General features: G+C 40.6%; 1 protein-coding gene across 22 annotated transcripts in view; it reads right to left on the reverse strand.

Annotated features, from left to right (window-relative positions):
• TBL1X (transducin beta like 1 X-linked) overlaps positions 1-19,320 on the reverse strand; it is a 280,764-nt gene that overhangs the window by 127,180 nt on the left and 134,264 nt on the right. For 12 of the 22 annotated variants that reach the window (XR_010597654.1, XR_010597653.1, XM_065580710.1 and 9 more), the window contains one exon: positions 4,808-4,915. The exons of 8 other annotated variants lie outside the window; for them this stretch is intronic. The gene's annotated coding sequence lies outside the window, so the exon portion shown is untranslated. Of the gene's footprint in view, positions 1-4,807; positions 4,916-6,197; positions 6,261-19,320 lie in introns of all 22 variants that reach the window. 2 more of the 22 variants (XM_065580695.1, XM_065580697.1) reach the window with 1 other exon arrangement.

Here is a 19,320-nt window from a genome sequence, read left to right on the forward strand (position 1 = left end):
GTTACCCTTTGTTTTAAAAAAATAGAGATTCCTGAGTAGCAGCAGTGCACTAATGTATCACATAACTTACAAAACTCAAGCACTTAAAAACAAGACAATAGTTAATTGCATGGTAAATCTTACACTGCCTATAGAACATAAATCACATTTTTACCAAGTACAAAGACATGTACATTCCATTAGAACAAACAACCTTAACTCTGACCCACCATGAAATGTTTTCTTCATTAATCTCAAAACAAAGAGAAAAGCCATCTGAAAACCTACCAAAATATTTATATAACTATGCTTCACATATATAGGTGACCTTAACGTGGGTCCATACATGAACATAATTTTATCATAAATTAATAATGATATTTTTGCTATTAAATGTCAAATGCAACGTTCTAACAGTATTCAAGAAACATCATTTCTAAGCAATTAACAACAACAAAAATATAGTATCAACTGACATAAGCATAAAATCTTTATTACTTATTATCTCTAAAAGAACCTAGATATCAAAATTAAGGTATCAAAATAATACATTAAAATTAAAAAACATTCTAGACAGGTGACAATTTGTGAGTACTGTTTGACATGCTAAGAATTAAGCCCATCATCTTATTTTTGTTACACCACCTCCCCCAAATCCCATTCCAGCCTACTTGTTTGGCTTATCCATCTATTATGTCTACACTTTTAGACTTCAAGCCCTTTGGAGCAGATACTCTCATTTCCTATATATTTATACAGCACTCAGCACAATGTGGTTTCAACCTGCCATATCTATGATAAATATTGGCCAAGATTTTTCAAAAATGACAAGTGATTTGGGTGACTTTAATTTTCAGAGGCTAACTTGAGACACTACACGTGGTTTGATGCTCAGCACTTGAAAATCAGGCCCCTTTTAAGATGTCTCAAGTTGGACACCCAAAATCACTAATCACTTTTTAGAATCTTTGCTAATGGGTCTGCCTGTTACATTGGCAGTGTAAAATTTAGTCTCTCCCCATAACAGGTCAGATACCTACATAACTGGAACTAGAACTCTTACCCTACAGCTCCATCGGGGCCAGGATCATGAAATCCAGACTGAGAACCAGCCTCTGATATGGTTAGACACTTGTGCAAGGAACCTTCTTTTAATGGATAGCTGGACAAAACCTAGTAACAGGGCTCTTTTGGCCATACAAGAACTATGAGGCTGAAATTTGTCATAAATTCATAGATTCCAAGACCAGAGGGGACCACTGTGATCATCTAGTCCAACCTCCTGTACAAAACAAGCCATAGCCCTTCCCCAAAATAATTCCTAGAGCATAGCTTTTAGAAACAACATCCAATCGTAATTTTAAAATGGTCAGCGATGGAGAATCCACCACAAGCCTTGGTAAATTTTTCCAAGCATTAATTGCTCTCACTGTTCATAGTTTCTAGTCTGAATTTGTCTAGCTCTAACTTCTAGGCATTGCATTATATTATACCTTTCTCTGCTAGATTGAAGAGCCCATTATTAAATATTTGTTTCCCATATAGATACTTATACACTGTAACCAAGCCATCCCTTTAACCTTGTCTTTTTTGGCCCAAATCTTTATCACTACGTTATGCACAGGATGATTTAGGGCAGGGATCGGCAACTTTTGGCATGCGGCTCGCCAGGGTAAGCCCCCTGGTGGGCCGGGCCGGTTTGTTTACCTGCCGCGTCCGCAGGTTCGGACGATCATGGCTCCCACTGGCTGCGATTTGCCACTCCGGGCCAATGGGGGTCATGGCCAGCACATCCCTCGGCCCATGCCGCTTCCCGCTGCCCCCATTGGCCCGGAGCGGCGAACCGGCGGGAAGCGGCGTGGGCGAGCGATGTGCTGGCTGCGGCTTCTCGCCGCCCCCATTGGCCTGGGACAGAAAACTGCGGCCAGTGGGGGCCGCGATCGGCCGAACCTGCCGCGTCAGGAAGTAAATAAAACTGGCCCAGCCCGCCGGGGTGCTTACCCTGGCGAGCCGCGTGCCAAACAGTGCCAACCCCTGATCTAGACAGAAAAATGCGAATGCAAATTGGGTTCTTTAAAAAGCGTTTATAAGACGGCCAATAAGCAATGATTCCAAAAACTCAAGAAAGAGAACAACTTTGGCTAAAAGCTTATTCTGGTTCAGTGGATCGACGGCAGCAATTAGAAAAATAACATATAACAACCAGAAAAAGGGGGAAATAGATATAACTCATATAAATTATAAGTTATGAAGTACAGAAAATTGATGTGGGAAACTAAGGACATCAGAAAAAAATCCATGACTGGCAGGGCTAAGGACAATAAGGAATTTAAGTATATTATGTACAAAAGAAATCATAGCAAAGATCAATAGGCCCATTGCTAAATACACATGGTAAAACTGTTAATGATGCCAAAGGTGGATTAAGGTTTCCTGGGACCCTGGGCCAGAGCACTTCCTGTTTCGCCCCTTCTGCTTGTGGCCCCTCCCACAGCTGCACCCCTTTCTGCCCCTTCTCCAGGGTCCGCCCCTGTTCCACCCAGGGTCTTGGCTTGGGGACCACTGCGGGGGGGCTTCCTCCATCCCACAGCTTCTGCCAGGGTCGGGCCGGGGCTGCTGGGGGGAGGGGCTTCTCCATCCCGCTGCTTCTGCCAGAGACGGGGTCAGGCCAGGGGCAGTGGGAGGTGACTTCCCCCATCCCGTGGCTTCTTCCAGGAATGGGTTCAGGGGTCACGGGGGGGGGTGTTCCTCCACCCCACACGCCTGGCACTGCTGCCGGGAGTCTGGGCTTCCACCCCGGATGGCAGATTTTTTTCCAGGGGCCCCCCAGTTGGCCAGGCACCCTGGACCTGGGCCCCATGGGCCCAGTGGCTAATCCGCCACTGATGATGCAGAAAACACATCAATAAATATTTTTGTTCTGAATTTGAAAGGAAGCAGAATGATGTACTTGTATCACATGAGGATGATCAAACTTTCCTGTCCATTAGTAACTAAGGAGGACATTAGACAACATCTAGTAGGGATAAACGTATTTATATCAGCAGGCTTGGATAACTTTTATCCAAGAGTTCTAAAAGGGTTGGCTGAGCAGACCTCTAGCCCACTGATGTTAATTTTTTAGTAAAGCTTGGAATATCAGGAACACTGCAAAAGACTGAAAGACTGCTAATGTTGTGCCAATAGTTAAAAAAGGAATGCCCTGACTAAATATAGGCTGGTGAGGCTGACAACAATCCCAGGCAAAATAGTGGAAAAAGCCGATATGAGATTCAACTGATAAAAGAATTAATGGATAGGAATATAATTAGGGCCTGTCAACATTGTTCTATGGAAAATAAGTCTTGTCAAACAAATCTGATTTAATTATTTGATCAGATTATAAGTTTGGTTGATACAGGTAACTGTGTGATTATAAAAAGAAGAACAGGAGGACTTGTGGCACCTTAGAGACTAACAAATTTATTAGAGCATAAGTTTTCGTGGACTACAGCCCACTTCTTCGGATGTGTGATTATAATATACCTAGACTTTTGTAAAGCATTTGGCTTAGTACTGTGTGACATCCTGATTAGAAATTCCTTAGAAATTTACTTTTTCAATTAAATGAATTCCAGCAAATATTTTTTATTTTTTTTATTTTTTATTTAAAATCAGCATTTTTGTCTTTTGTCCCTCCCCAACCCTTTCTCCTTTTTTCCCCAAAGGAAAAAAGAGAGATAAAAAGGGGAAGAAAAACAATCTCTGGACAATGGTGAAAGAAGAAAGAACAGTCTGTAAAGAAAGGGGTATGGAAGGAAACTTTAGAAAGTTTATAAAATAGCCATCATCACAATGTTCCCCAGAAGCTAGAGATGATGAGGCAGTAACACCATAGTTGAAAAGGAGCCAGCTGGCCCCTAATATGGAGTTGCCAGAGAGCTAGGCAGAATTCTCTGAATATATGAATTGCTACACCTACGTATGATAGCCAATCCTTCGTTTCTGTAACAATGGTGGGCCAACATATTTGGGATGAGGATTAGGTCTGTATGTAAAGGTCTTGATCTTCCCCTGTACTGAAGTTACGTAGGTCTTTTTCCCAAACGTATCTTTAAGGCCTTGATCTACATGTTCCCTCCATAGGAGTCCACCAATATAGAGAAGGAATCAAAATTTAACCAAGAATTCTGCACCAGATCATTGACAAAGTGCCCTGCAGGCTCTCGTTGGCCCAACCCTACAGACAGATGTATGACATCTTGGAAAGTATTGTGCAAACATTTTGATACCATACCCAGCAAAATGGAAATTCTCCAGGACCCATTAAGATTGACCTCATGAAGAGAGAAAAATAATTTTGCAAATAATTTTGTAAGGACTCTAGCCTAATGTAAATGGACAGACAGTTCTAAATAAATGTAAGAAAATTAATACACTCTCTTTAACAGATGATGTCTGAGAGTAGATTCCTTCTATTGTAAAGAATTTTCTGGAGCAGCTAGCTAACACAGAATCCACTTTATCAGTGATAGCTTGCTTCCTTGCTCTTTTTCCTGGCATTTTTTATAATTTGGTGAAGTTTATAAAAGGGAATTTCAGAAAAATGACTGATAATATTTATGGACTTTTTATCAAATGAGACTGAGGGAGTTGGGACCATCTTAGCCTTGAATTACGGTGCAAGTGGAGACTTAACAACAGAACTCTTTCTACAAAATGCAGGTGTTATCTTGCTGTGCTCCAGCTGTGACCAGGACTTAGGCCAGCAGAGAACAATCTGAAAGTGGGGAGAATGGGCGAATAGCATTCTCAAGGTAAGTCCATGTTTGGAATTACTTTGGTTTACCTGGTCGTGAGACCTTTGAGCTGCTGAATGCTGCTCCTCGCAGGCTGCTGTCGAGAGTCTGGGGGTTTGAGTTACCATTGAGATCACGACATCCGACAGTTGATAAGTCTGGAATGAGAGGCAGAGAGACCCAGTCAGACCGGGTTACATGGCCTCAAAAGAGGAGCACTTGTCAATTTTTCCGCTTGGCCTTCTCCAGTTTATCAACCATTTTTAATATCCTTTGAGATAGGAGACTTATCTGAACCATGGGGGAATAAAGCTGTGATAGAAAGAGCTATAGAAGCGAGACTCACAAGGACTCATACTGCTCAATTGGTGCACATGTGGTTGTGAGGCAGGTTGTAGGAACTCAGGAAGCTAACAGGAGCCTCAAGACAACCTGGATCGGTGCACAAAATTCTGCCATTTCAATGGGCACTTGTACATGTTCAAGTCTGATAGAATTGTAGCTGAACAGAATGCAGACAATTCACTTCGCCCTACTGCAAACAGAGCTTCCCCCTATACCGGGAATTTCCAGATGGTTTAAGTTCACTTTGTGCCAAGTAAGTGGAACAAAATGAGTTTGGTAGACCAAAGCATCCATTCCTTGGTCTTCTGGGAAGGTCAGGGTGGAAATCTTTATGGAATCAAACATGAAAGGTGTGCCAGAATTTTTATATCTACAGGAGCCTTTTTCCTGCACTCTTCAAATAGCAGACATTTCTGTGCCTTCCTTTGTGTCTTTCCAGTGGAGCCTTATTTCATAGCCTCCCTCTGGAACAGCCTCCATGTGCCTAACTTACTTCTTGATTTTACCCCAAGCTACATTTCAAGCTTCGTCTCTTCTGCCCAGTTTGTCTTGTGTTCTTTCTAATAAAACAATAAAATGTATCAGGATGAAATAATTTATTGAATTTCTTAGAGTTATGTCCTTCTCCAAAGACTTTTGATAGCTCCTAAAAACCAAACATTAAATGTGTTTTTAACTAAAACATTTAATTCCTCAATCAATTTACAAAATAAGGTATTTGCAACATCATTAGAGGTTAGCTTTATGAATCCAGTCCTGATTTTCCATCTGTCTTGCACCACATACTCATTCTCGTTAGTACAAGGTGACTGTAAAACATAACAAATTCCAAATTCTATACTGTGCATACACCCATTTTGCTCAAGTGTAAATGACTCTACAAGGGACAAGGCCATGGGGGAATCAGGCCTTCCATGTTGTTCCAATTAATTTTGATATGAACAACAGATGAACTATTCTTGAATTGACAAAAGCAGGGCTACAACTGTCACAGAAATTTTGAATACATTTAACGGCAGAGGTGTGGGAAAAAACAAGTCATGGAAAGGGGGCAGTAGGACAGAGTGTTGGAGAGTGAGCCCACACTGCACTCACCCTCTCAGCAGTGTCTCCTGTCCTCTGGGGCTGGAACCAGCTCCCTACTCTGGGTTCTGCAACCTAATGCACAAGATAGCAACACCACTGAGGTTAGGATGGAGGATAGAGGGAGGGACAGACCGGCCAAACCTGCATGCACCAGGTCACAACATCGCTCACTTTGGAAACATTTCACTCAGTTTGCAGTATTTCATGGACTTCCTTCAAATTCACAGTTTCCGTGACCACCATGACAAAACTATAGCACTAACTAAAAGTCAAAGCCATTACTATTGAGTTTGTCTAATGAATGTGTGCTCCCATATATTTATAGAATAATGAGAGATTTATGCTATTTCATGCCATCTAGCCATGCTGACAGCTTGAGGTTAAGTTGTTTTTCTTTCATTTCTTCTCTTGTGAGTGTTATGATCCCCTCTATAAAACAACTCCAAAAACCATGACTTTGTAAATATGGAATGCAGTACCCTAAATATGTTTGGAAGACTATACTGTTATAATCCCTCTTTCCTGATACTGATAGTATAATCCTGATACCTGTGCATGCAACAAAAGACAAGTTATAATGGTACTGGTCTAGACAACAATTAACTGATCCATGTTCTAGCCCTCTGCAGGAATCATTGATTTTAACACATCCTGTAAAGCAGATAAAGGCTCCTACTATAGCTCTGATTCATTTAAATATTGTGTCTGCATATTTAATGCTCTCCATTCTTATTATACTCATAAATTTGTCAGACTAAGGTTTCTTACAAATGTTGGTGCACTCTATCATCGTCTGCTTTTATCAATAGCTTTTTCAAAAATACTATTAGCAAAGCAACAGAACCATTTGAATGGCCATTTAAAGGCCATTCATCTTTTCACTTTTGCTATATAGAACTAGGTATTAATTATTATTTATATTATTATTATTGTTGTTTATTAAAGGCAATAGACTTGATACAGGTGGCTCCCCTATCCCATGTAGTGCCTTGCAGTCTTCAATGGGGGTCTGTCCACACTGGACTGGTCTAACAGATTAATATTGTTGGCAATATATACTGATAAATGAATTGCTGGAACACTTCAGACATATTACTGACTACATTTGGGACCCAAATGTTGCCAGTTCTATAAAAAGTTGGGAGGCTATTTATTTTTTACGTTGATGTGAAAGCAGGTAGAACAGTCATAATTCAAGGATATTAGCAGAAGGCCAGAGACCTTCATCTCTCTTTAGCTCTATAAATATTTCATGTATCCAAGTTATATTAACCCTTTTCCTGCATCTAATTTATGGATACATGAAAAAAATCAAAGTACTAATCACAAGATAATGTTTTGGGTTTGTATTCTGATCATTGCAGTTATCAGAACAGTTATTGTCAAGTATTAACAGTAAATTGAAATTGGATATTTAGTAATGTATTAAAGAACTCTTTTATGGAGAAGACCCAGTGGACTCCTGGAAGCAAGAGACTGATCCCGCAGCATTGCTGTTAGTGGTAACATTTGCATGGATGTCATTACTGCAGGATCAGGCACAATATCAAGGGATCAGAATTCAAGAGGTTAGTAGCACTGGAGGGGCAAAACACACAGCCCAGGAGGAGGGAGCATGCTGTGTTCTTGGTGGTAAGGACTCCAGCAGATTTATTGTAGTTGACAGACTGGAGGAAACGACGTACTGGTAACTACTCGAGCACAGAATGATGATCTCCTCACAGGCAGAGAAAAGGAATAAAAATAGGTGGTGATAGTGAGGGTGGTGGGGTAGGCGTTAGTGGGGAAAAGCAGAATTTTACTATACACAGTTTACTTTCTGAAAAGCAGATTTTCTCTATCCAATTTGCTGTGTGGACTAGAAGCTGGGACAGCTGACTTCCCACAGTGCCACAGGGAGGTTATGCAGAGCTACAGCCAGGGAGCACTGTAGAGAATAGGTGTTGCAGGAAGTACACCCAAGGGAGACAGAGTGGCAGTACCCTGTGGCCCTCTATTTGCCAAGCCCCCTATTTAACTCCGGGGCTTGCCCCAGGAAGTTGTCTGGCCAACCATACAGACTTTGGCCTGCTGTGACTCCAGACTTTAGCTTGTCTCCTGATCTCCAGTTTCAAATCCCAAGCCTGACTCTGACTCTTGCCTTCTGACTCCGACCACTAGGCCAGACTGCCTACACCCTGGTCCCTTATATACTGTGGCAAAAAGGGTTAATGTGATGCTTGGACGTAAAAACAGGGAGATGATTTTACCTCTGTATACAGAATTCATGAGACTGATACTGGAATATTACAGCCAGTTCTGATGATTACATTTTAAAAAAGGATGTTGAAAAACTGGAGAAGATGCAGAAAACAAAAAAGTTATTCAAGGGCTGGAGAAAATGCCTTGCAGTGTAAAATGTAAAGAGCTCAATCTCTTTAGTTTATCAAAAAGAAGACTGACAGGTGATATGATTACAGTGTATAAGTACCTTCATGGGGAGATAACACTGGGTATAAAAGGGGGTCTTCAATCTAGTGGAGAAAGGCACAACAAGAACCATTCGGTGGAAGCTGAAGCCAGACATATTCAAATTAGAAAACAGACACAACTTTGTATCAGCAAGTATGATTAATCACTTGAACAAGCTACTAAGGGAAGTGGTAGATTCTTCATCTCTTGATGTCTTCAAATCAAGACAGGATGCCTTTCTGAAAGGGTACGTCTACACTTACCGGAGGGTCCGGCGACAGGCAATCGATGTTCTGGGATCGATTTATCACGTCTGGTTTAGACGCGATAAATCGATCCCGTATCAATCCTGGAAGTGCTCGCCGTTGACGCTGGTACTCCAGCTCGGCGAGAGGAGTACGCGGCATCGACGGGGGAGCCTCCGCGCCGCGTCTGGACCCGCGGTAAGTTCGGACTAAGGTACTTAGAATTCAGCTACGTTATTAAAGTAGCTGAATTTGCGTACCTTAGTCCGAAGTGGGGGGTTAGTGGGGACCAGGCCAAAGACATGCTTTAGTCAAACACAAATTATTGGGCTCAATTAGGTGAAATTTAATAGCCTAGAATATAGAGGAGGTCAGACTAGATGAGCTAATGATCCCTTCTGGCCTTAAACGCTATGAATTTATGAACTGCCTATGAACAGAGACTATAGTCTAGTCTTGTGGTTAGGACACTGGATTGAGTAACAAGATATGGGTTCAATTGCTGGCTCTGCCACAGACTTGCTGTGTGACCATGGACAAGTCATTTAATCACCACTGTATTCTATATAGGTCCTTATATGGCACTCATCACCTTAGTATCTGAGCACCTTCCAGGAGCACATTAAGTAACATGACTAACAATGTGTTTGTTCTCTCATTCTCTCCATAGGGGAAGTGTGTGCATGCAGTGGAGTGGTTTGTTTTGTAATATTTTTTATAATATATACACACCTATGGTGCTATATGTTTAGGTTCCAGAGGCACTTTCTTTCTCCAACACTCTCTGGGGCTTGGCTGTGAAATGTCAGTTAATACTTCCTCTCTCTCACTCTTTGTCAATCTTCTCTAACTAGATGATAAACTCTCTGAGGCAGGGACCATTTACTAGGTCTTGGTCTGGTGCCTAGCACAATAGGGCCCTAGTCTCAGTTGGCATCCAGCCATCTAGTAATACAGGCCAGTGATTCAAAAACTTTTTATAAAGTCGACGCACCAACTGCATTTTGTCTTTTTTGGGGACCCACCATAATCCTTGGTCCCTGCACCCCACCCCCAACCCAGCTCAGCCCTCCTGTCCCCTGCACCCCAATCTCCCTTCCTCTTCTCAGCCCAAGCCCCCTGCCCCACTCCTGCAGCCCCAGCCAGCTCCTCTCTCCCTTGGCTGGGCTACAAGCGCTGCCGGGCTACAAGCGCTGCCAGGCTGCTGACTGTCCACTTGCCAGCTTTGGCCACTTCCTTATGCCCAGCAGAAGTGAGAAATTGGGGGGAAGGCGGGAGAAGAGGAGAGAGGGATGGGGAGTGCCTCCAGGGCATACACAAGCCACCTAGACCCTTCTTGCAACCCACTGTTTAGGGAACATTGACACAGGTAATACAACAATCATACTTTCTATTTGCATACTAACTTACTGCATCCAGATCAGATACTCACATCCCGGACATGACTGAGCAGAAATCTCTACTTGGGCCAAACTGTGAAGTGGGCCTTTGATATAGAAGTCGATGAAGTTAAATCCACTTACCCCAAGTCTGAATTTGGTCCTATCTGTATTCAGAAGTGAAAGGTGAGTACATCTATCTACTGCACCCCTGCTCCTAATCTAGTCTCCCTTTAAATCTTGCCTACATTCATTTGGGAACCATAGGCCAGGTTTACAAAGGTATTTAGGAATCCAAAGATGAAGACAGGTGCCTAATGAAATTTATAAAAGCACCTAAGCAAGTTAGGTGCCTACTCTCATTGAAAAATCAGTAAAAAGTTAAGTGCCTAACCTACTTAGGTCCTTTTGTAAATCCCAGCCAGCATAGACAGGGCAAACCAGGTGCCAATTTTACTGGCATAAAGTTTAAATACATTTCCCTAGCAGTGTTCCTTAAGCCATTATATTAGTGGGGGTCTAATTCATATTTTCCCCTTCCAGCAATGGATTTTATTTTATTTTTTATATATAAGTTAGGCAGGCTACTTTCAGTAGTATGCAAAACCACAGAAGCCTCACAGGAGGGATTTAACTTTCAGCCTCTAGAAAAGATATGCCGTCTATCTAATCCATTAAATGAATGTTTTGTATCCTTTCAAAGTGATAAACAGCTTTAATATTTTCAAACAGTCCCTTAGGGGTAACCTTTAGTACTTGTATGAAAACCAGAATATATGGCAAACTGCAGGATACCATCGTTAAATATGTCACAATCCGGCAAAATAAAACCCAAGATATCTTGTCTGAAAGATGCTTTAAAAATATATGAAGCGATTCCTAAAAAGTATATAAATCAAAAAGACTAAAAGTGCTGCCACCTGCAAAGTTGCTGAAAGTGATTTGGGTTTTTAATTGCTTTTTTGGATTAATATTTTACATAGAACCGCACCAGCACCACTAAAATGCAGCCACTTCTGGGACACAGGCAACAATCAACTTGTGCCCAGCACAGTATGGGTGGAAGTTTTGGCAATGACTACTCTTACAAAAGGGACAATGTTTATACCCAGACTAGTCAAGAGCTGGGTTTTTAACATCTCGATAAAAATCTCCCCCTAGTAAATTGCATGATGTTCATAAGAATATAAGAGCGGCCATACTGAGTCAGACCACATCGCTCGCCCGCGCCGCTTCTCGCCGCCCCCATTGGCCCGGGACGGTGAACCGTGGCGAGTGGGGGCCGCGATTGGCCGAACCTGCCGTGTCAGCAGGTAAATAAATTGGCCCGGCCCGCCAGGGTGCTTACCCTGGGGAGCCTCGTGCCAAATATTGCCGACCCCTGGTCTAGGTTCTTATACTGCCCCATCACCATAGCATCTGTGTCTCTAAGTGCTAATCTATACAGAGAAAAGAACAGGAGTACTTGTGGCACCTTGGAGACTAACAAATCTATTAGAGCATAAGCTTTCGTGGACTACAGTCCACTTGTAGTCCACGAAAGCTTATGCTCTAATAAATTTGTTAGTCTCTAAGGTGCCACAAGTACTCCTGTTCTTTTTGCGGATACAGACTAACACGGCTGCTACTCTGAAATCTATACAGAGACTTAGCGTTCAGAAAGCTGGGGTGTTAATGTATAGCACAGTAGCTTGCTGCACACAAAAATGTCATGTGGCCCTGTTACCGCTCACTAGAAGTTCTGTAGTGTGCTCTGAAAGAGCAGGTCAAAGTGCGCTACAGAACTTGTAGTGTGTGGTAGCAGAGTCCATATTGCCCGTTAGTGTGCAGCATGCTAATATGCTATACATCTACACCCTGGCTAGCTAAATCTCCATGTAGACAAGCCCTGAGTCGTGCATTTACTGAATTTGGAAGGGTGTTTTGACTCAGTTTAGCATTGATGAGACATCTTCAAAGTCACATCCAGTGAAGAGGACAACATAAAATAGATACGAGTCAGCTAGATAAAAACAAACTATGAAATCAACTTTGAGACAAATACTTACCGTACAACATGACTGAATAAAAGCTTTCCCTCATATACAGGTTAAAAAGGAAAAACACCCTTAAAATGCCAGTCTTATTCTTGAGGACCAGAAGTGATGAATTGGTATCAAGGTCCAATCACGTAGAAATAATTCAGTCTCTCTTTTCATGTATAAGTTGAGAGATTTATTATTCATGTTTCAATTATATGATAGATGTGGCAGAATTCTGTTCTGCATTGTTCAGCTAAGGGGTCAAAGGAGCCTTGCTGAGCTAGAGGCAGATGTATCTAATGCAGAGAAAATCAATAGCTGTAACTCCATTGCCAATGGGAAGCCTTTCTCCCTTTCACTGGAGCAGCCTCTCTCAAACGCAAGGGACACCTGGGCAATTAAGAGGATCAATATCACAGCAATGCCATATCTTGAACCAGTGTGAGGAATCCTAATCTGACCCCTCTTACTCAAGAGCTCTACAGGAGCTAAAATAGGTGTTCACCATCCGAACTCTTAAAGAGCAACACATGAAATTGCAAACCCATTAGCAAGAATTTTTTAATGAATCTGTAAACTCAGGGGTTGTACCGTATGACTGGAGAATTGCTAACATAGTTCCTATTTTTAAGAAAGGGGAAAAAATGATCCAGGTAATTACAGGCCTGTTAGTTTGACATCTGTAGTATGCAAGGTCTTGGAAAAAAATTTGAAGGAGAAAGTAGTTAAGGAAATTGAGGTCAATGGTAATTGGGACAAAATACAATATGGTTTTACAAAAGGTAGATCGTGTCAAACCAACCTGATCTCCTTCTTTGAGAAGGTAACAGATTTTTTAGACAAAGGAAATGCAGTGGATCTAATTTACCTCAATTTTAGTAAGGCATTTGAAATGGTTCCACATAGGGAATTATTAGTTAAATTGGAAAAGATGGGGATCAATTTGAAAATTGAAAGGTGGATAAGGAACTGGTTAAAGGGGAGACTACAACGGGTCATACTGAAAGGTGAACTGTCAGGCTGGAGGGAGGTTACTAGTGGAGTTCCTCAGGGATCGGTTTTGGGACCAATCTTATTTAATCTTTTTATTACTGACCTTGGCACAAAAAGTGGGAGTGTGCTAATAAAGTTTGCGGATGACACAAAGCTGGGAGGTATTGCCAATACAGAGAAGGACCGGGATATCATACAGGAAGATCTAGATGACCTTGTAAACTGGAGTAATAGTAATAGGATGAAAACTCAGAGTGAATTTGGTCTCCACTGAAGGAAGAGAGTATGAGAAAGGAAATCGAAGATGGAAATAAGGCTAATTTCAAAATATGAGACAAAGTCCATGGGGATTTTGAACTGCAGTTGCCTGTTGTTGTTGCAATTAATTTAGGATTGTGTCAACAGGAAGATTAAAAATAAATAAATATAGGATACACAATTAAAAATTTAAAAATTAAGAAACCATGGACAATAATTACATTCACATAACTTGAAAGTGGTGGGAAACTTTTTTTTTTAATTAGAAAGATATAAATATATACACTGACAAATATTCATTTCATTCACAGTCTCAGGGTTAGTAAAATAAATGTTAATTTCTATGCTTAAAAAATCCAGCTCCAAAAACAGTTCTGTTTCTTGGTATTCATTCATGAGTAGGATCGTCACATTTCTAATTGCTGGTAAACATACCTCTGAGATCCTGCCCCGGCTCCCCACAAGACCTTGCCCCTTGCTCACCCCCCACCCCACCCTGCGTTGCTCACTGGATCATCTCAAGGAGCTTGCCTGCAGGTAGGAGGCAGCCCCGGCTTAGCAGGGGTTGTTATGGGTTAATGACCCGGCACCTCTCCCCACCCTGCAGTAACTGTACTTTTGGTTTGGGTACCATTTAGGGTTGCCAGGTCCCCTTTTTGACCAGACTTTCCAGTCGAAAACCAAGCACCTGGCAACCCTAAATGGCACCTGGACACAGAAGCCAAAACTTGCACAGTGGCAACCCTATTCATGAGATTTATTTCTTAACTTATAAAATGGCCTGTTAAAGAGTTACAGGCACGTGTACAAAAGTTAATAAAATAAAAGGAAAGGAAACAAAATGGTCATAAAAAGTCTGGTGGGGGAGAGAGGGACGCTCCCCTTTCAGAAATATCAAACTCCATTCTCCACTGAATCCCACCTCAAGTAAAAACCTGAGGAACAAGATGAACCATTCATTAAAAAGATTGAAAGGCTTGGTTCCAGTCTACACACCGAAATTGTATAAATTGTATCAAATCCATTTCTAAATTGATGTAAAAGCTGCAACCTCCTTTTGTGAACACACTTAAATTGGTTCAAGTGTGTCTTATCAGCCATCTGTTAAAACAATTTAAGAGAGTGTACACACAAGTAGTTGCACTGATTTAATAAAATCAATATAGAAAATGGGTTAATTAAATCCATGCAATTTCTGTGCATACATAAGCCCTGGGACTGCCACCCATAGAAAGTGAAGTGAATTTGACACCTCAGAACTCCACTGAGAACTGTCTGCTTTTGACCTCCAGAAGTTTGGATGTGGGGAGGAACTTTTAGAACGCTCACCTCAGCTGCAACCAACCAGTGGGCGGTACTCGGTGAGAGAGTTTGCTTCCAGATGCAATTCACATTATTGACACTGATCTATAAAGCTCCATACAATTTCTGTCTTGACTGGGAAACAAAGAGGAAGCCAGCATAGTCATCTGATAACTGATGTAATGTGCTCCCTGTAGCTAGCACTGCCAAGCAGGCGGGCAGCTGCATTCTGCACAAGCTGTAGTTTCCAAGAGGTCTTAAAGGGTAACATGTAGCATTCACGACAGGATTTGAATCCAGAAATTGCAAGGGAATGGATAACTGTTGCAAGATCAGGCTTTGACAGAAACAGTTGCAATAAACTTACCAGACACAGAGAAGTTAGGCACTTTAGACAATTGATGCCACTCGGGATTCTGGGTATGGACAGTCCCTTTATAACTTTGGCGTGGCTGGAGCTTAACTTGTTCTGTTTTGCTGCATGTCATTATCAACAGATTTGTATGGCCAATACCTAGTGAAGTTAAGTAACATTTGCCCTCATATGTAGTTATTGTATAAAGCATTACAGACTAGCAGCTGCTGAATCAGGAAATGGATCAGAAGCAAATAAAATGTCTTTTCAGATATTGATTCCTGCTCTCTATTTCATGTCAGCTTTCTAAAATCCATCCAACACAAGCACAAAAGGGTAATGAGTTTCTGAACACACACTCGAATGGTGCACACAGCTTCAAAGCTTTCAGCGACTGCCTGGATGCTGTTTCCTAGCAGTACTAAACAACTTAAATATAATTAGCTGGAAGCCCTATGGGCTACATTTCCCCACTGGAATTTATCAGGCTGACAGATGACTGAATCATTGGTACTGTGGGTCCTATTCTATTAATATTTCTCAAGTCAAAATGTCAGCTTGCTACTGCATATGTTTTAAAGAAAATTTGCATTATTTGGGGAGAGGAGAAAAAACACACAATACCATAGTCTCCTCGGCAGCACTGAATAATTATATCTGATTAACTAGCCAGCTATACACAGATGTTGGAGATGCAATACAGAAAACACTTACTTAATGCACACATACTATGGAATTATGTGATGCTAAAAATAATGCAAAAATATATAAATAGTGATTAAACTATTGGAACAAAATGAAAAATCTCTAGTGGATCAAAATACGGTTCTCTTGGTTCTCTCTCCTGAAGAGGATTCTACCACTGCTCTCAAGCAAAACTTTCTGAATATTATTTTTTATTATGCAATTTTGAGTATAATACACAGGAGTGAAAATCCAAAAATACTCAGACCATGAGCACAAATGCACTTCAGGAGGATAACAGTGTGCCACCAAAGAACTACTGTTTCTGAGAAATATCATGATTTTTTGTTTGGGGCTTTTGTTTGTTTGAAAATCCAGACAGACTATCTCTGGATGTTTCAATCCTTGGCCAGATAGGTTCAATGGCATAAAATAGACTATTGTTTCTTTGTACTTGCTGTGGCTTGATGCTGCAATCAGATCCTTTCTGATGGCCCCATGCACATACATCTCTACCCCGATATAACGTGACCCGATATAACACGAATTCGGATATAACGTGGTGAAGCAGTGCTCTGGGGGGGGCGGGGCTGTGCACTCTGGCAGATCAAAGCAAGTTCGATATAACGCGGTTTCACCTATAACGCAGTAAGATTTTTTGGCTCTCAAGGACAGCGTTATATCGGGGTAGAGGTGTACTTAAGTCAATGAGACTATGTGGGTTGCAAGTGTCTTCCTACATGGATCAGATTGCAAGATCAGAGCCTTTGTTTGGAAAAATATAAGCTCTGCTGAATGTAGCAAGAATATTTTTAAAATACATTTATTTAAAAATAATTTTAAAACTATTTTTCCTGATTTAAAAGCAAAGCTGCCATAGAATAACGTATTTAGATCTTGTATAATTGGGGTGTGGGAAAGAGAATGAGATGGGATAGAACAGGGAATGGGCTACACAGAGAGGGGTTGTTTAAACAATTGCTTTTCTATTAGGCCCATTACACTTTAGGTCAATAACCCAACTTGTGCTTGAAATCATCATGATCCAGCTAATGTGCTAACATTGTTTTGTTTATTATTTTTTCCATGCCCCTGGCATGGAAAAATGGAGATGTTGCAATACAATGAAACAACAAGAAATAGCTTATTACATTACTATTGGTTCAGAGTATGTTGTTTATTTTGAAGTTGAATTTCAACACTCAGGAGTTGTTAAAAGACCCAGGTGAATGTGAACCTACTTTTTTTTTTATCACCTTGTCCAGTTATGTATTAAAGATTTTTTTTTTAAATGGGTAAAGTTTGAAAACAATCTTTGGATGTTTTAAATACTTGAATTATGGCTGTAGGTCAATACAAAAAAGGGAAGGCACTAGACCCACAAGAGAAGCCTGTGGCTGGTATGGAGTCTGCTTCTCTCAACAGGAAATGATATGGATCTTCACTTCAAGCTAAGCACTGGGATATACTCAAAAGCTTAGTAAGAAATTTTACATAATCTGGGTCAATGGCAGCTGAATTCCTTGGTAAATGGGGACATGGCTAACTGAGCTAGGATGCTAATAACAGGCAAAATGCACTACTTCACCCACAAAAAACCACTGGAATATAGCAAAAAGTTCAGTTTTATACCTCTCCTCACACCTAGACATGGTTTCATTTTTATGTGAAAGGGAAAGTATCAATTTAGATTCAATTATAATTTTTTTTTTAAATAGTCACACAGACAAGTATATATTTAAATACTTAACCAGGGAAAAAGCCATTCAAATACGATTATTCAGAAGCAATACGTTTCAGGTGATCTGGTTTGTGAATCTAAAACGAAAAGGCAAGAAAAACATACCTAGTCATAGAAGCAGGTTCCAAGTAATGTGTGCACTGCCTACCAGTAGTTTGAAATGCAGCTAACAAGTGGTGGCTATTATGACAGTACGGATTTGGTTTTATGCCAGGGTGTGACAAGGAATTTCTCCCCCTCTTCCCCCAAATAACAACAATAATAAAGTATCAGAGGTGTAGCAGTGTTAGTCTGGATCTGTAAAAAGTGACAAAGGGTCCTGTGGCACCTTATAGACTACCAGGCTTATTGGAGCATAAGCTTTCGTAGGTGACATGCGTCTGACAAAGTGGGTATTCACCCACGAAAGCTTATGCTCCAATACGTCTGTTAAACAATAATAAAAATGTTCATAGGTGTTTAGCTGGTGTAGTAAAGTACACTGTAGGGCATTAAATACTAGGAGATTTCCTTGTGTGAATACAGTAGCAGAAATCTCAGTTTCAGGTGCTTTTATGTGAAACTCTTTGTTCCAACCCCTTCCCCCAACCACTACTTAAGAGACAGTGAGATTCATTTAGACTAAATGGCATGACCCAATTTGAAATACAGCTTGAAATTTCAAAGATGAACAAGTTGCTTCCACATACAATCATCGTGAACAAAACAATTCATGGTTATCTGCTTACAGATGTGGAACACTGTCTTGGGCAATACATTCTAACACTATCTTCATTTAAACACAGTAGGAGGAATCTGAATACATTGTGTTTCTGTGTCCTACTTCTGAATGGAATTCATTCATTTCTTCCTGAGATCAATGAAATATCTTTCGAGTATTTGTATATAATTTCTATCTCAAAAGATTCTCCCTCCCCCCCCCCATTTTAAACCAACAACAAAATATAGGGCAGCTTTATTGTTAGAGCTCCACTCAAAATCCTTTAAAAAACAGAAATAAATGGAGCACAAAAGTAAGGAAAGAAGAGGAACTATCTATGCAATAAAGCCTGCTGCCTGGATCACACATCAAATTTATAGTAGCTACTGTACAATTGCTAAGTAGATACATATTGCAAAATTGAAAAAGGTGTTCATAACCACAAATGAATAGACTGGTGGTACTTCAAAGCTTTTATCGGAAATGGTCTGCCTTATGCATGCAACCAGAACACTGTTTCAGTAACGTTTACTTCAAAACCTAACTTTTACATTGAGAGAAGAAATTTCCCCAACATTAGTGTGGGATTGAACCTATATGTTTATAGAAAAAGTTATATTCCTACCTATTGTAATGAGAACACAGCAAATATGTAGTTTATTAGAATAGTGTTATAAACAACCCCCAATATAGGTCAGAATTCTTGGGATAACTGAGGCCTAAACCTTTAAAACATGTCAAACAGCAGATGCTGTTCTGTGTTTCACACACAAATGTGGGTTGAGTAACTGTTACAGCAGCTACCTAGCTACGCTTAACCACAAATTCTTGCTAAATTTTTAATTAACCTACTCTTTCAGCTTTTTCTTTTCTATTTTATATGCTTTTGCCTATATATTTGGAATAAAGATACGGGAGTGATAACTTGGTTAAGTTAAATGCTTTTCAGTAAATACATACCGGAGTTAAAACACACAACGACGAAAATGTATGGTATGTACTT

This window comes from Chrysemys picta, chromosome 1 (genome assembly GCF_011386835.1).
Source record: "Chrysemys picta bellii isolate R12L10 chromosome 1, ASM1138683v2, whole genome shotgun sequence".
In the NCBI taxonomy this organism is placed as follows: Eukaryota; Metazoa; Chordata; order Testudines; family Emydidae; genus Chrysemys; species Chrysemys picta.